Here is a 13,422-nt window from a genome sequence, read left to right as displayed (position 1 = left end):
CCAAAAACACAAATTTAACCCCTTTCGCGGCAAAGATAAAAGATCACATTGTTGATCACAACAGATTGTTGTTCAACATTCATTACTCGTTAAAACATCACACTCTTACTTATTTTATCTGGACAAACTGAGCATCATTAGAAAGATTTAAGACTCGATAGTGTTTATGATAAAACTCAAACAGCGAACACAGAGAGATCTGGGTCTCCTCTTCCTGATTTGCGTCAGTAATGTACGCAAATCTCATTCGCTGTACAGCTGTCAATCATATCACGTGGTTCAACGTGACAATAATCCTACCCTTCTGCATGACGCGGTCCTGTTATCCGTGATAACAAAGCTAAGACACATCTCTTCACCTGAAACAAGAAGCTAATAAATGCACGATTTCGAGTATATGTGGTTTGTGTGTGATTTTCGTGCAATTTTGGGTATTTTCATATGAATTAACAATGTTTACAGTATTGCCAAGAAAGGTGTAGCCATTAGCTGCATATAAATTGCTTTATTATACCATATTTCAACATCTTTTTATGACTTAAAACCATTTTAAACCGCGACCGGAATATGGTACAAATATCCTATCTTACTCGATGGTGGTTTAAAGTGAGCTTTAAGTAAAAGTTTAATATTAATATTTTAAATTGTATCGTGTAGCTTGATGCTACTTGCTCTAATCCACCTGCTGCAGGAGCTATTCTATTCCATAATCTTATTTGTTAAAATATATATATATTTTCTAATGAGACTTAGGATCAAGGTGGATCTTGATACTATGTACAAACTAAACCACCTGGATCCTAGAACTGCGGTCCTGAAACAGCAGCCGCCGCTATATCATCCAGTTCGGTAGGTGGCGCTGTCACAAAAAACTAGGGTCCTAAAACTGCGGTCCTAAAACTGGGGTCCTAAAACTGCAGCCTCCGGTTGTGCAGGAATATACTACTGGAGCAAACTGGTTGCCTTAAAATAGTTAAGTAATCTTAACTTAAGAAATTCAAGTTAATTCAACTTAAAATGTATTGTAATATCAATTACTTTGCAGTTATTACAAATAGTATATTTAAGTTTAATGTACTAATTAAGTTACATTTTTGTCAATTGATTTATTTTTAATTTGTTAAACTAGAAAATTAAGAAAAAAAATTAATACGCTATATCTAATCAACAGGCAACAGATTACAAGCAATATTATTAATTGAATTTAACAATTTAGAATTGAGTAATAAGTAATCAAATTAATTCCTTAAAAGTTAACCATTTAAAATTTGTAACCAAAAAAATAATAATTTTTTAACTAAAATGTCTGAATTAAGACTTCTTTATTTTTTGCCAACATTGAAGACACCTGATGTTTACAAGCAGAATCACTGAAGGAGAAAACCATAATTAAAGTCACCATTATGGAGATGAGTGTGTGTTTTAGTTGGGCTCTTGACCCTTAAGTTATTAACTTTAAGATTTGTTTGGCTGCTGTACATGATTTATAACAGCAGATGAACAAAGAGAAAAGGTGATCTGATGGTGATGGTTGTGTTTTAACATAATCATTTTTTTTTTTTTACAATCATTTGACCTGAATCACTGATCTCATGTAGAGTCCACTTTATGAGTAAGGTTAGCTTTATTAATTATTGCACCATAATATTTTTAGCCTTTTCAATAAATCAAAATAATCAAACCTATAAAAAAACTATATATGTATATATATATATATATATATATATATTTTAGGCACACACAGACATCAAGATTTATCGTATGAATCTCAGCAATGGTGACAACCTCTGATCATAAGCTCATTATTTATTCATGCAGCAATGCATGATGGGAGCGATGTATGAGTTTTGATTGGTGGCACCCAGAATGCACTGCAACATGCTTTATAAATGTCACCATTGTTGAGATGCACAGGCTGATTATTGATGTCTGTGTGTCTCATCATTATTTAAGATATATTTTTTTTGAAATATTTGGATTACATTGTAAAAATTAAAAATAGTATGCTTTATCTAGCCAGTGCTACTATAATAAATTTAAGTTAACCTATCTCATAAATTGGACTCCATATGAGTTCAGTGATTCAGGTCAAATGATTGTGAAATAATGATTATGTTAAAACAAAATCAATACAATCAGATCACCGTTTGTCCATCTGCTGTTATAACTCATGTACAGCAGCCAAACAAAACTTGAAGTTAATAATTTATGGGTCAAGAGCCCAACTAAAACGCACACTGATCTCCATAATGGTGACTTTAATTATGGATTTCTTGTTAACATTTTGCTTGTTAACATCAGGTGTCTTCAATGTTGGCAATGAAAAATAAAGAATTCTTAATTCAGATATTTTTGTTTAAAAAATTTTTTGGCAAATTTTACTCATTTTAATTGGTTACCTTTTAAGGAATTCATTTTATTAATTATTACTCAATTATAATTTGTTACATTTTATTAATAATATTGATTGTAATCTGTTGCCTGTTGATTAGATATAGCGTATTCATTTTTACAGTGTACGTTTATTTGCTTTTTGTCTTAATTTTCTAGTGTAACAAATTAAAAATATATCAATTGACAAAAATGTAACTTACTTTAGTACATTGAACTTAAATATACTATGTGTAATAACTGCAAAGTAATTGATATTACAATACATTTTAAGTTAAATTAACTTGAATTTCTTAAGTTAAGATTACTTAACTATTTTAAGGCAACCAGTTTGCTAAAATTTTTTAAGTAGATTCAACTTGTCCGGGCCAACAGTGCACATTTTTTAAGTAGATTCAACTTGCCCGGGCTAACAGTGTAGAACATTTCTATATCCCAGAATGATAATTGAATAATAATTGTATAATTAAAGCTGCAGTCCGGCACTTTTTTGGGTTTAAAAATATCAAAAAAGACATTTTTGAAAAAAAACGTAACCAGCCAGTGTTCAAAACGATCTGCTTGCCTTACCTCGATTCAAAACGGTAAGCTTGTAATAATGATTTTAATTCCAGTGGTACTGGTGGATTTCCGCGGGAATTTCGAGCATGTCTTTGCGTCATTACGTCACTTCTGTACACATAGAGAAGGAGTCCCCGGCTAGCGTGTGTGGATGATGGAGGTGGAGATTTAGCTTAGCACTTGGTATGGCGGATCCCGAAAGTTTAAAGCGACAATCACCAGTGACAACTGGAGATTCACCAGTTGTAAAACCCAAAGACTTCGGACTTCAGATTGGCTACAGAAAAAATATATTTTTCACGTTTTGACGTGATATAAGCAATCGTTAGATTTAATCAGCATGATATAGCCTAACGTTACTGCAATGCTTCCCCCCACCCCCCGAATTTGGTCAGAACAAAAGTGAATGTTACTTACTTGTTCAGATGACATTTTCTGATGAAAATTCTAATGTTGGTTATACACTTTCAAAAAGTATACTCTGAGATTGCTGATGACAGTAGCGACGCGGCAGCCTCAATACATTGTGTTCATCCGCGCTGTTTCATGCCGATTTACTACCCACGCACAGTTAATAATTCCGCGAATAACTGCAATTGCAGATTTCTAACAGAGATGGCGACAAAGAGGAAAAACGACGGACTGCAGCTTTAAGTGATGATTGAGGATTAGTGATAAACACCTGCTGTTAACAAGCCGAATCACTGAAGAAAAGAGAAACACAAGAACTACAACTGACTTCCAGCCACATCCTTAGATGAAATAAACTGAAGATAAAAGAGGAGGATTACACCAGTACACAAACAGCATTACCAGCTTCACTTATTATTAACCAGTTTGAATTATTATTATTATACAGTTATTATTATAATTAACAGAGGTTTAGATGTTGATGATTTGTTTCGTTTAAGGTCACCATGATGGAGATCAGCGTTTGCTTTAGTTGTGCTCTTGACCCTTGACTTTTTCCACATAAGGTTTTCTTTGGCTGCTATATTGTGTGTTTATAAAACACATTTATAATGGTGCAAAAGTCATGGAAAATTTGTGATTGAGTATAGATGGTTGAGGACTGATGATGACAATCAATAATTTAGTGACTTGATTCACTGATCTTATTCAGAGTCTAATCCCTGATAAAAAGGGCAACATTTTAATGTTTTTTTTCAAAACTGTGCTTCAACAGCAGAAAAGCCAGCAATTCTATGTTCATCAGACAATATGAAGAATTTTACAAAATGAATGTGCACAAAAAATTTCACAAAAAATATATTGTATTTCAAAGACTCACACAGACATCAAGATTCAGCATATGAACCTCAACAATGGTGACCATTAAAAACTATTCATGTTGCAATGCATGCTGGGTACTAGCGTAATACAAAATGTATCCATTGCTCCCAGCACACATTGCGGCATGAATATTTTTTTTATTGGTCACCGTTGTTGAGATTCATATGCTCATTCTTGATGTCTGTGTAAGTCAGTATGAAACCATAGAGGTTTTAAAAATCATATTGTCACTACAATGGACCTTACAGTTCTGTTATATCAAATAATACAAGTAACACATCACCTGTTTACTCAGAGATTAGGCTCTGGAAAAGATCAGAAAATCAAGTCATTAAATGTTGATTTGCATCATCTAAACGCAACCACATGTTCATATTTTCTATTGACTTTTGTGCCATAACAAATGTGTTATATAAACACTAAGTTACAGCAGCCAGAAGAAAAACTTGAGTTATAAAGTCAAGGGTCAAGAGCCCAACTAAAGCAAACACTGACCACTATCATGGTGTCTTTAAATGAAACTCAATAAATCATCATCATCTAAACCTCTGTTCATTCTCAATAACAACTTCTGTAGATGCATGACAAAAGTAAAACTGGTTAGTAATAAGTAAAGCTGCTAATGTTCTTTGTGTAGTGGTTTGACAGGTGACCTCAGCGTTACGTTGGACTGAAAAGCCACGTAAAGTGTCTCTTTGCCCACAGATTTAATTGGATAATCATGGGTCATAATCCTCTTCTGCTGAGAACTTGAGAGATTTAAACATATTTGATCTTAAGTTGATTTCATCTTAGGCTGTGGTTGGAAGTCAGTTGTAGTTCTTGTGTTTCTTTTTCCTTCAGTGATTCTGCTTGTTAACAGCAGGTGTTCATAATTAATGCTCACTAATCGCTTAATTCATCAATTAATTAATCACTTAATTTCTTGACTGCAATGTATACTTTTATTTAACTTAACTGAGATAAGTTCAGAGTACTCATAACTATTGTTTTTTATAAACTTAATTAAATTGAGGTAATCAGTTTCCTCAAATGTAATGAGTTAGCTTAACTCATTGGATTTGACTTTGTATATGATATTGCGAGCTAGCAGGAACTGCAAGGGCTCTGAGTTCATTTAAAGTTAGTCTTTTCAATTTTTTTTACTTAATATAGTGAGGTTTCAGCTACACTGTTAGCCCTTACTGTAGAAAAAGCCCACATTCTTACAATATCATACCATTTTCCATTAAAACAGTAATATACAGGAATATACCTACAGGAATATACTGTGAATTAACAGCACTCAAAGTCGACACTCAGAGGCTGTGTTCCCAATCTCACCCTATACCCTCATTCACTATTCCCTACACTAGTTCACTGATATAGTCCACTCGAATGAAAAGAAGTGAGTGAATTGAGACACTGATGAACACCTGATAAGCAGAATCACTGAAGGACAGAGAAACAAGAACAGAAAAAAAGAGAAACACAATAACTACAACTGACTTCCAGCCACACTGAGTGTGAAACCAGTTTAACATTATTTATTTCAAGTTCTTGTTGAAAATGAACAGGGATTTAGTTAATAATAAAGTTTGTTGTCACCATGATGGAGATCAGTATTTGCTTTAGTTGGTCTCTTGTACCTTAACTCAAAGACTTTGTTCATTCATCTCTCTTCGGCTGCTGTAACAGTGAGTGTATAAAGCACATTTGTTACAGCAAGAAAAGTCAAGGGGAAGTTGATCAGGAGTTTTTGGTTTTGTGATTTCAAAATCATACATGATTTATTACTTTTTAATATATGTGAGCTGTGAATTTCTGGTTTAATACCATATATCTGATAATCTACAACATGAAATACAGCAATATTTCTGAAATCAGGTCAACTGAAAATTTTTGAAATCATATAGTGCATTAAAATTGTATTAACTCCTGCTTGACTCTGACACACACAGACATCAACAATCATCATATGAATCTCAACAATGGTGATGATCAAAAGTTTCATGTCGCAATGCATGCTGGGTACCAGGATAGTATAAAACTCCCAGCATGCTCTGCTGCATGAATAATAATTAACAATATATATATTCCTACCATTGTTGAGATGCATGTTCTAATTTGTGATATTTCTGTGTTTCTACAAGACAGTGTAGCTCTTTTATTTTTGGTTATGCATGTGTTACAAATAAATTAGTCATTGTTGCTGTTGTTTCACAGTGGTGGTAACGTAACACTTTTGATTGAGAATTAAACTCTGAATGAGTGAGAACTAACTTCTTAGTGAATGGACAGGCCACATAATGATTTTGTCATGATAGTGAATATAACCACAATCATTTACGAACTGTGTGCGTGCACAAGTGTGACTTGCATAAACACAGCTCAAGCAGCAAGACAAAAACATCATATTTTAGCATCAGCGACCCAACTAAAGCAAACACCGATCTCTATAATGGTAACTTCAAATCAAACATTTTCAATTAAACATCTCAATAACTACTTCTGTAGATGGATGACAGAAATAAAGTCATACTGGTTAATAATACGTGTAATAATGTGTTATGGCTGGAAGTCAGTTGTAGTTCTTGTGTTTCTCTATTTTCTGTTCTTGTGTTCCTCTTTCCTTCAGTGATTCTGCTTGTTAACAGCAGGTGTTCATCACTAATGCTCAACAATCACTTACATATTCACTTAATTATCTCACTGCAACACTGCGTCAATGTTACTTTTTACTCTTTGTAGTGCGGATGTTCCTGTGGTGTTGAAAGGGTTAACAGTGTAAGATAAAAAGACACACCCACAAAATGTATTTTAACAGTAATAAACTGTAAGTTATAAAACAGGTTTATACTGGCAACACTGTTGCCAGTAGTTTACTGTAAAATGTAGTTTTTTGGGTCACCATTGTGCTGAAGAGTAGAGCCTGTGCTTCAGTCCAGCAGAAGATCTAGAAACATCGATTATATGCTGCATGTTGCTTTATTTAACAGAATGTAATTGCTGGTTCAGTGGAAATCTTTTTGTGTACTTAAGTTTGGTTTCTAATGGAAGTTTTTAACTCTTTTCTCACATTATTAATGCATTACACATTTTAGTTTTACACATTTAAATTGCAGTTGGTCAATTTAAGGCAGTCGGTTTCTGCAAGTGAAATTAGTTTTAAGTCAAATTTTAATTTAGTGCATTTTACAGTAACAAACTGTATAATACAGTAAATAACTGTACAAATAACAGTAAATTTTACTGTAAAAAACCCGGTAAGGTCTAACAGTGTATATAAAGTATTTAAATGCAGTGTAAAGTTTAATTGCGTATTAAAAAATATCATTGTTTAGTGGACTCGATTAAAATAAGTTCAGAGTACTCATAACTATTGTTTTTTATTAACTTAATTAAATTGAGGTAATAAGTTTCCTCAAATTAAATGAGGTACACTGTAAAAAATAAAACATAGATTTCATTTATATTTAATTAATTAAAATGAGGCAACAGATTACAAGCAATATTATTAATTAAATTTTACAAATTAGAATTGAGTAATAATTAATCAAATTAATTCCTTAAATGTTACACTGTAAAAAATAAAACATAGATGTTATTTATATTTAATTAATAAAAATGAGGCAACAGATTACAAGCAATATTATTAATTAAATTTAACAAATTAGAATTGAGTAATAATTAATCAAATTAATTCCTTAAATGTTACACTGTAAAAAATAAAACATAGATTTAATTTAAATTTAATTAATTAAAATGAGGCAACAGATTACAAGCAATATTATTAATTAAATTTTACAAATTAGAATTGAGTAATAATTAATCAAATTAATTCCTTAAATGTTAACCATTTAAAATGAGTAAATTTTACAAAATATATGTTATTGCCAACATTGAAGACACCTGATGTTAACAAGCAGAATCACTGAAGGAGAAAACCATAATTAAAGTCACCATTATGGAGATCAGTGTGTGTTTTAGTTGGGCTCTTCACCCTTAAACTATTAACTTTAAGTTTTTGTTTGGCTGCTGTACGTGAGTTATAACAGCCAGATGAACAAACGGTGATCTGATGGTGTTGGTTGTGTTTTAACATAATCATTATTTCACAATCATTTGACCTGAATCACTGAACTCAAATGGAGTACAATTTGTGACTTAAGTTAACTTTATTAACTATAGAAGTACTGGCCTTGTACACCATAATATTTTTATCTTTTACAATGTAATTCAAATAATTTCTAAAAAGTTTCTCTTGTACAAAAAACAAACAAACAGACATCATGAATCAGCCTGTGCATCTCAACAATGGTGACATTTATAAAGCATGTTGCAGTGCATTCTGGTTTGTACCAATCACAACTCATTCATGGCTCCCATCATGTATTGCTGCATGAATAAATAATGAGCTCAGAGGTTATCACCATTGCTGAGATTCATACGCTAAATCTTGATGTCTGTGTGCGCCTAAAAAAAAAAACAGATATATTTTTTATTATTATTAATTTGATCATTTGGATTCCATTGAAAAGGATAATAATATTATGCAGCTAGAATTAATAAAATAAATTTAACTCATAAATTGGACTCTACATGAGATCAGTGATTCAAGTCAAATGATTGTGAAATTATGAAACACAACCAACACCATCAGATCAACATTTCTTTTTGTTCATCTGGCTGTTATAACTCATGTACAGCAGCCACACAAAACTTAAAGTTATTAATTTAAGGGTGAAGAGCCCAACTAAAACACACACTCATCTCCATAATGGTGACTTTAATTATGGTTTTCTCCTTTAGTGATTCTGCTTGTTAACATCAGGTGTCTTCAATGTTGGCAATAACATATATTTTGTAAATTTTACTCATTTTAAATGGTTAACATTTAAGGAATTAATTTGATTAATTATTACTCAATTCTAATTTGTAAAATTTAATTAATAATATTGCTTGTAATCTGTTGCCTCATTTTAATTAATTAAATTTAAATGAAATCTATGTTTTATTTTTTACAGTGTAGCTTAACTTGTTGGGTTTTACAGTGTAGGATCTAGAAATGTTCTATAACTCATTCAGTTTGAGTTCTGTTTCAGTCATTCAAGCCACTTCAAGGTTTGGTATTATTTGAGTGCAGTGAACTCAATTTAATTGAGTAAATATTACTGTTAGGTTTTACAGTGAAACTACACTGTTAACCCTTACTGTAGAAAAAGCCCAAATTCTTACAATATCATACCATTTTCCATTAAAGCAGTAGGAATATACCTACAGGAATATACTGTGAATTAACAGCGCTCAAAGTTGACACTCAGAGGCTGTTTTCCCAATCACACCCTATACCCTCATTCACTATTCCCTAGTTCACTAATAAGTCCACTTGACAGAGTGAATGAAAAGAAGTGAGTGAATTGAGACACTGACAAACTCCTGATAAGCAGAATCACTGAAGGACAGAGAAACAAGAACAGAAAAAGAGAAACACAAGAACTACAACTGACTTCCAGCCACCCTGAGTGTGAAACCAGTTTATCATAATTGATTTCAAGTTCTTGTTGATAATGAACAGGGATTTAGTTAATAATAAAGTTTGTTGTCACCATGATGGTCAGTATTGGCTTTAGTTGGTCTCTTGTACCTTGACTTAAAAACTTCATCCATTCATCTCTCTCTGGCTGTTGTAACAGTGAGCTATAAAGCACATTTGTTACAGCAAGAAAAAGTATAGGGGCAGTTGGTCAGGTGTTTTTGGTTTTGTGATGATGTCATGATCATGTTTTTTTTGTGCTTTTTTTTATATGTGAGCTGTGAATTTATGAATTTAATACCATATATCTGATACTCTACTACATGATATACAGCAATATTTCTGTAATCAGGTTAACAGAAAATTTTTGAAATCATAAAGTGCATTAAAATTGTATTAACTCCTGCTTGACTCAGGCACACAGACATCAACAATCAGCGTATGAATCTCAACAATGGTGACGATCAAAAGTTTCATGTCGCAATGCATGCTGGGTACCAGGATAGTGTAAAACTCCGAGCATCCTCTGCTGCATAAATAATAATTAAAAATATATATTCCCACCATTGTTGAGATGCATGTTCTAATTTGTGATATTTCTGTGTTTCTGTATTACACTGTAGCTCTATTCTGTTTGGTTATTCTTGTTTTAGAAATAAATTGGTCATTGTTGCGGTTTCACAGTGATGGAAACTTAACACTTTTGATTGAGAATTAAACTCTGAATGAGTGAGAATTAACTTCTTAGTGAATGGACAGGTTATATAATTATTTTGTCATGATAGTGAATATAATCGCAATCATTCACAAACTGTATGTGTGCACAAGTGTGACTTGCAAAAACACAGCTCAAGCAGCAAGAGAAATACTCATAATATGTTAGCATCAGCAAGCCAACTAAAGCGAACACTGATCTCTATAATGGTAACTCAAACTCAAATCAAACATTCAATTAAACATCTCAATAACAACTTCTGTAGATGTATGACAGAAATAAAGTCAAACTGGTTAATAATACGTGTAATAATGTGTTATGGCTGGAAGTCAGTTGTAGCTCTTGTGTTTCTCTATTTTCTGTTCTTGTGTTCCTCTTTTCTTCAGTGATTCTGCTTGTTAACAGCAGGTGTTCATCACGAATGCTCAACAATCACTTGCATATTCCCTTAATGATCTCACTGCAACACTGCATCAATGTTACTTTTACTCTTTGTAGTGTGGATTTTCCTGTGGGGTTGAAAGGGTTAACAGTGTAAGATAAAAAGACACACCCACGAAAAGTATTTTAACAGTAATAAACTGTAAGTTATAAAAAACAGGTTTATACTGCCAACACTGTTGCCAGTAGTTTACTGTAAAATGTCGTTTTTTGATTCACCATTGTGCTGAAGAGTAGATCCTGTGCTTCAGTCCAGCAGAAGATCTAGAAACATCGATGATATGCTGCATGTTGCTTTATTTTACAGACGGTGACTTTGTAGTTGCTGGTCCAGTGGAAATCTTTTTATGTACTTAAGTTTTTTAGTGGTTTCTAATGAAAGTTCTTAACTCTTTTCTCACATTATTAATGCGTTACACATTTTAGTTAATACATTTAAATGACAGATGGTCAATTACGGCAGTCAGTTTCTGCAAGTGAAATTAGTTTTAACTCGAGTTTTAATTTAGTGCATTTTACAGTAACAAACTGGATATTACAGTAAAATACTATAGATTTCAGTAAAGAACTGTACAATTAACAGTAAATTACTGGCAACAGTGTTGTGAGTATTTTACTGTAAAAAACCCCGGTAAGGTCTAACAGTGTAATGTAAGGAATAGTGAATAAGGGTATAGGGTGTGATTTGGAAGAGCCTCTGAGTGTCGACTTTAAGCGCTGTTACTTATTTTCCTGTAGGCTACACTGTTAGACCTTACCAGGCTTTTTTTACAGTAAATTACTGTTAGTTGTACAGTTCTTTACTGTAATCTAATTTACAGTATGCTACTGTACAAATAATACACAATACATATGCACTGAATTAAAACTCAAGCTATCTAATTTCATTTGCATAAATCGACTGCCTTAAATTGACCAACTGCCGTTTACATTTATTAACTAACATTTATAATGTACTGATAATTTGAGCAAGGTATTTCTTAAAAAAATACCTTTACTTTCTGTAACCAAATCTTTAGAACAAAGTTATTTTAAAGAAAAGATAATACAAATATTTGTTTTCAATTAAACAATTGTTAATGTTAAAAATTGACATCTACGTTCTTTGAAAATATACATTTAGACATCAACACTTATCATACAATCCTCACACTGCAAAAAAATACTTTCTTAATTAGTATTTTTGTTTTGTTTCCAGTCCAAATATCTAAAAATTCTTAAAACCAAGAAGCGTTTACTAGAGAAGTAAAATGACATAAGAAATTATTTTTTGTTTTAAGATAAAAAGAAAGTAATTTAAGTAATTTTTGCTTAAAACGAGCAAAATTATCTGCCAATGGGGTAAGCAAAAAATTCTTGTTTTCCATTTGAATTCAGATTTTTTTGCTTACCCCATTGGCAGATAATTTTGCTTGTTTTAAGCAAAAATTACTTAAATTACTTTTTTTTTATCTTAAAACAAAATAGAATTTCTTATGTCATTTTACTTCTCTAGTAAATGCTTCTTGATTTAATAATGTTTAGATATTTGGACTGGAAACAAAACAAAAATACTAAGTAAGAAAAGCATTTTTTGCAGTGCAACAGTGGTGTCAATAATTATCCATACTGCAGTGCATGCTGGGATTTTTTGTAAAATGGTGATACCCAGCATGCATTGCAGCATGAAACGTTTTGTTTATTGTCACCATTGTTGAGATTCGTATGCTGATTTTTGCTGTATGTGTGTCCAGTTAAAACTTTAGATCAAAATCTTGTATGCACTTAATAGTTTTAATATTTCACGCGTTAAATTATTGGAATTAGATAATTATGTGAATATGTAAGTGATTGTCAAGCATTAGTGATGAACACCTGCTATTAACAAACAGAATCACTGAAGGAAAGAGGAACACACAAACAGAAAATAGAGAAACACAAGAACTACAGCTGACTTCCAGCCATTAGAAATGATTACACTTGTCATTAAACAGTATTCACTTTATTTCTGTCATACATCTACAAAAGTTGTCATTGCGATGTTTAATTGAAAGTGTTTGTATTTAAGTTGGTGATCAGGTTTTGCTTTAGTTTGGATGCTGACCCTTAACTTTTTAATATCACACTGCAAAAAATGCTTTTCTTACTTAGTATTTTTGTTTTGTTTCCAGTCCAAATATCTAAAAATTATTAATTCAAGAAGCATTTACTAGAGAAGTAAAATGACATAAGAAATTCTATTTTGTTTTAAGATAAAAAGAAAGTAATTTAAGTAATTTTTGCTTAAAACAAGCAAAATTATCTGCCAATGGGGTAAGCAAAAAAATCTTAATTCGAATGGAAAACAAGAAAAAAATCTTAATTCGAATGGAAACCAATAATTTTTTGCTTACCCCATTGGCAGATAATTTTGCTCGTTTTAAGCAAAAATTACTTAAATTACTTTCTTTTTATCTTAAAACAAAATAGAATTTCTTATGTCATTTTACTTCTCTAGTAAACGCTTCTTGGTTTAAGAATTTTTAGA

The 13,422-nt window shown here is 31.9% G+C and overlaps 2 protein-coding genes across 2 annotated transcripts in view; both read right to left on the bottom strand.

Moving 5' to 3' along the window:
• LOC307000410 (interferon-inducible GTPase 5-like) overlaps nucleotides 1–13,422 on the bottom strand; it is a 297,445-nt gene that overhangs the window by 260,520 nt on the left and 23,503 nt on the right. The gene's annotated exons all lie outside the window — the stretch shown is intronic.
• The window catches only part of LOC307000890 (nuclear factor 7, brain-like), a 29,313-nt gene that overhangs the window by 14,124 nt on the left and 1,767 nt on the right, over nucleotides 1–13,422 (bottom strand). The window lies entirely within an intron of this gene.

This window comes from Phoxinus phoxinus (assembly GCF_949152265.1).
Source record: "Phoxinus phoxinus genome assembly, chromosome: 1".
NCBI classification, from domain to species: domain Eukaryota; kingdom Metazoa; phylum Chordata; class Actinopteri; order Cypriniformes; family Leuciscidae; genus Phoxinus; species Phoxinus phoxinus.
The sequence above is the reverse complement of the archived record's forward strand: the minus strand, read 5'-3'. Positions and strand labels throughout refer to the sequence as shown.